This window comes from Callospermophilus lateralis, unplaced genomic scaffold (assembly GCF_048772815.1).
Source record: "Callospermophilus lateralis isolate mCalLat2 unplaced genomic scaffold, mCalLat2.hap1 Scaffold_139, whole genome shotgun sequence".
Lineage (NCBI taxonomy): Eukaryota > Metazoa > Chordata > Mammalia > Rodentia > Sciuridae > Callospermophilus > Callospermophilus lateralis.
The window spans coordinates 2,012,833-2,018,832 of NW_027512543.1; positions in this window are offsets into that span (position 1 = coordinate 2,012,833).

Consider the following 6,000-nt stretch of genomic DNA (forward strand, 5'->3'; position numbering starts at 1 on the left):
TCACTATCCCCAAAGAATATGCACATGCATTACCTGTCTTACAAAGTTAGTAAAATTATTAAAGGGTTAGTCTATGTAAAAAAAAATAATTAAATTCGTACATTTTAAGCTAAAGTTTGAAAGCTTAGGCATTTAGAAATATAGGAATTATAGAAACATTAACTAAATATAGATGATTCCTGAAACTCTCTTAAATATTGTATCCATCATTTTCAGTTTTGTGGAGAAGGGTATTCATCCAAGGGTATACTTTAAAATTTTTTCTACAATGAGCAATAGACAAATTCTGCCCTCAATAGACCAAGGTTCTAGGATTTCACATGTCTTTGCAATGCAATACTCTGACTCCCATTTCAAAGACAGATTTATAGGCATGTATGTAACCTAAGTTGTTCAAATTTCACATGAACATCCTAAACTTGATTAAATTCACATGGTTTTCTGTGTGAGATATAAAACAGCTTTAGAAGTTCCACCTCCTTGTGTCTGTTTTTTCCTAAAATATAAGTAGCACAATCCAGTTAGTGGCCTCTGATTTCAATTACCCATAACCACCACCTCTCAGGATAAACATGAGTCTCCATAAAGGTTGACATGGTTAAGAAAACTCATTCAAACTATAGATGACCCAGAACTGGCCTAAATTTACCTGACCCATCCCCACTTTGAGCAAACCTGAATGGAATTTCCTTTGACATTGATAAAATTAATCTACTTTTCAGACTGTTTTCCCCTGTCTTTTACCAAATTCATATATGATTAATGTAAACATGTTAAGATATATTTTATGGAGAATATCCAAAGAATGAAAAGATTATATACTTTATCCCCTCTGCCCACTTAGGACCACTACTTTATTCTAAAGTTAATTTAGTTAGAGTCAAAAAGTCTTACAATGTTTTAAATTAATTATAATAAATGTTTATGAGAATTATTTTAAAATAAGGTAAATCTATATATATAATTATATTTTGATGCAAAGATAATAAGACTGCACAAATTAGAATTTCAAAGCTATAATTCTAAATGCTTATGGGAAAAAAGTATTACTTTTATTTTCACAAGTAGTATTACATAACACATTATATATTGTATAGCAAGATTAATGATAAAATTTCCAGACTTACCAAAAGATATTGAATGTACTCAGTCAAAGTCTCAGCAACTTTTCTGGTGTTTTTAACTGCTCTGTTGTAAATAAAAGTTGTAGCACCATGGTTCCAGTCTACTACAATTACATTAATATCTTCTTTATGCAATAAACTCCTTACAAAATTTGAAAGCCATGATGGGGTGGAGCCCATTGGTCTGTATCCAAGAATCAGCCAGACTGTTTTCTTTTGTGTGTTGAAATTAACATTGAGTGAGTTATTGAGCCCTAAAAGTGGCTCAGCACAGTTCAGCTTGTTCCTTGTATACATCATCAGAACTATCTTTAATCTGGGAATAAACAAATCTTTTCAGGAATCCTTTACACTTAGATGAGAGAATTCAATGCATGGTCTTTTATTCTCTGAAATTAAAATTTAAAAAGTCAATCAAGCTGAGAACTTAGATATTATTGGATTCTTGATGCTGTTATAAAGAACAGAATTGAATATGAGGGTTGGGGGATTTCAAAATTTTCTTAGCAATCAAATATAATTCACTAATCAACTGCACTGTTCAAAGTAATGCACTGATCAGGCAAAAAAATATAATTTCTAAACTAGAAATAATAAAAAAGTTACAATAGAAAATATAAATAAATATGATTGGTTAAAAATCATGAGTTGTTTATCTGTATAAAATAGGAAATTATAGCAATGTTTGTGACTAAAGTCATGAATATTGCTAATAAAGAAGTGATGAGCCCACCACCAATAAGATAGATAAATTGATTTTGAATTATGAACTTTAACAATAGCTTTATAGAATAGTACTTATATATGAATAATAAGCTTTAGGTAAAAAGACATTTTACTTGACCAGTTCTCTAATGAATATGAATAAAAACAAGATAACATTTTCTATCAAATAAAAATAGAAAAATCTTCCTATACCATTGATAAGGGTAAATACCAAATGACTGATAAACACAGTGAGAACATATAAAATGACACACTCTTTGAAAAATTTATATTTATGTGTGTATCTCCATATGTGTGCATGACACACTAATTCTTGGCACAAAATTATAAATCACTTTAAATGTCATTATGAAACTATATGTGTTCTCTCTCCCTCTCTCTCTCCCTCTCTCTTTCTCTTTCTTTTTCTCTCCCTTTATAATTCCCAGAAGAAACCAAGGCAGAAAATAAAATAACTAAGAAAGATTAAAAATGCTCATTGCCACATAGTAAAACAACAGCCGCTTTTTATTTTCTCTTTCATTGATTTTCAGAATTGTAACTCTTTTCATAATAACAACATAATCCCAAAAGTTTTTTTCCAAATAAACTTTTAATGAGAATGTGTGCTTATATTCCTTCTTGAACATTAACTCTATAATATTTGGAAGAGAATTTGTCAACATATATGAAATATTCACAAATGTGTTAGTATATTTTATCTCAGCAAATCTACTTCTAAGAATCTATCAGAAAAAAAAAACAAAAGGAAATGAACTAACAAATATTATTTTATTACTGGACATATATATTTTATAATAATCTTAATTGTGAATATATATTTGCAATATTGTCATAATCACTGAGGTACAGTAAAAGGAGAAAGACATTGAAGGAGAAGCAAGTTATACATTCAATTCCCAGGCAAAAAATCTAAGGTATCCTTGGAAAGTTAAAACCTTGATTCTTTATATGTTTTAAGTACTAGAGAATGAGGAAGTAAGAGAAGGAATAGATTGAATCATAGTGCCTATGAAGGCTTGCTACACTGTTCAAGTTTTGTAAGAAATTCTGTACCTCCACCTTATCTTATCAGCAGAACTTGGACAAGGGCCAAATGCAATCAATGAATCCAAACTGCTGACCCACTCCAAATCTAGGTAGCTGTTACATGGCCCTAGAATGAATAATGGGGAGTTATTCAGTAGGATTACTGTGAAAAAAATAAAGGAAAGAAATTATCATCCAAAACCACCAGCAGAGAAATATGTTATTTATTACCAGATGTACAAATAATTGCAGAAATAATTTCTATAGAGATAGCATCCCCATTGGAATGAGAAGAAAAATCTCATTTCAGAAACACAAAGCAGGAAGCCATTAAGAGAAAATTAACTGAGATTAAAAAAGAAAAAAAACACAGCATCACATGGAGAACAGAATAATGAAATATTCTAGTTTATGAAAGTAAAAAGAAGCAATTGCAGAATTAAAATTCACATTATAAATGTTATAACAAACATGGAACTCTCTTATAGCAAGAAATAAAACAAGAAAAAATTAAAATTATGAAGGGAAACATACATACAAGAGAAAGAAAGATGATTCAAATTTTAAAATGTTGTTGTTCCATGGGCTGGGGCATTGGGGAGGGGGTGGGTAGAAACTACAAAAATTAAGGGAATTGCATACCAGGAGTTGCAAACTGAGAAGGTTCACTACAATGCAGAGAAAGTCAGTTAATCAGATGCACCAAGAGGTTTCCTAGAAATTCGTTTGGAGTTCCATGAAAGAGAGAAATATCCTAAAAATAGTAAGGCAGAAAATATAGGTTACAAACAGAGGAATGAAGTAATGATGACTTCATGTTTTCCTTTAAATGAATACATCAGACAGACAAAAGTTATAAGTGGAAAGTTTGGGGCCTAAGAAGTCTATGTCTTTCTAGAGGACTCTACTAAGAATAATACAGCACACTTTCTGAATCATCATTGTTACTTAAAAATGTTAGATTTATTGGAGATAGATAAGATCGACAGAATTTCATAGTATGAAAAAGATTGAAACTGAATGTGCAAATAAGGTGAACACTGATTTAGGTTGAATGTTACAAAATTGGATAAAACAGAAAAGCAATAACAAAAGTTAGTTCTGTATGTCCAAATTAAACTAATAAGACAGAAGCATATATTAAAAGGAGTATAGAGGAAGTGGGCTTGGTGCAAAAAGTTCTTAATAGAGGAGGAATTTGTAAAAATTCAAAATTTTTAACTGTAGAAATAGAAAAATAGGGTATTAATAAATATTGAAAACCCAAATGTCAACTGCTATGCTATGCAAAACATAACACATAAATTTCTAAATATAAAAATATTTAGAATGTAAATTAAATATTTACTCATATAACAAAAATAAAAGAAAATTTGAAAATTGAAGTAATGAAACTAGAAAGCATAAGACAATGATAAAGTTATACTAGAGAAAAATATATGATATGTAAATAGACATGTAACTGTAAAGTTGGCCTATTAAAAATTAATCAATTTCAGCTTTTGTAAAAATAAATAAATAAATAAGAATAACACATCTAGAATAAGAACACAGGGCTGGGGTCGTGGCTTAGTGGTAAGAGTGCTTGCCTAGCATACATGGCATTGCATGCATGAGGTGCTAGGTTTGTTCCCCAGCACCACATAAAAAAATCAAAGAAACAAAATAAAGATATTGTATCCATCTACACCTAAAAATATTTTAAAAATAAATAAGAATATAAATGGACAGATAAGTATATTCCTCACAAAAGGGGCATAGGTAGCTTTGTTAGAGCTCAATGATGGCTCCAATTCATCACCCTTTCCCAAGTCTGGGCCATTTACTGTGTCACTTTGAGGTATTCTCTCATTTAAGTGGGGTGATTTGCCCCAAACCCACAATGAAGAAACAAAAATAGGACTTTCTTTGACAAATAGTACCTTATGAGACTTGAAGGAAGCAGAGGCTTGAAATGGACTTGTACCAGGCGACTGGTCTGTCCAGCTAGAAGATGAGACATGTGTGGAAAAGTTTATTTCCTCAGTTGTGCTAGGCACTAGTCAGTCCAGATGATAGCCACTCAACAGTCAGACATGCTGGTGATCACAAACAAAAGCAGGAATAATAATTGTTCCTTATCATGTTCACTGAGTCCACAGGTGAGAATAATGGATTCACATCAAGTGCCACTAAGGATGTTAGCATTTACTTTGTTTTGGCTTTATTTTTGCCTGATTATAATATTGTAGGAAAGAGAGTGAAAACAAGAGATACCAAATAATACAAAAGAGTTAACATAGTGTATTGTTAGACTTAAAGAACATTAAATTGATTTAATTCTAGATCTTTGGAGTAGAAAGAAGAATAAAATTCTAGGCATCAAAAATATATCAGAATCCTCATAAAATTATCCTTAACAATTAGGTATAAATTGAAATATTCCCAAACAAGCTGGAAGCTCCTTTACTTACTAGACTTGCCCTATAAGAAATGCTGATGCATCTTTCAAATTGAAATAAAAATCCACTAGACAGTAATTTGAAGTCATGAAAATATAAAGTTCTCCAGTAAAGACAAAACACACGACAAATACAGAAAACAATACTATCATAATTTTGGTTTATAACTTTACTTTTCTGTAAAAGCATGTCAGTATGAAAATCAACTAAACATAAGAAAAGGTAATAATGTAGAAAATGAGGGACAAAAAAGGATTTAAAAGACAAATGAATAGAAATAACTGTAACTGCATGTTCAAGGGTAGACAATGTATAAAGACAAAAGTTTTGTCATCAGTAACATTAAGTAGGGTAGTGTGGAACTTTAGAGAGGTAGTATTTTTATGGGATTGAATTTAAGTTAGTATCAGTTTAAGTTGGATTGGTATAATTTTAGTATGTTATTTTTGGTCTCCATGGTAACCTCATAAAAACTATCTATAGGATTTATAAGAAAGGGAATGAGACTAAAAGCATGTCAGTATGAAAGCCAACTAAACCCAACAAAAGGCACTGATGTAGGAAATGAGGAACAAAAAATACTTGAAGACATGTAGAAAACTAATGTCAAAAGAGTAGATCACCACAGGTGAATGTAGATGTATTGAAACCCCTAATCTAAAGGTTTACATTGGCAGAAT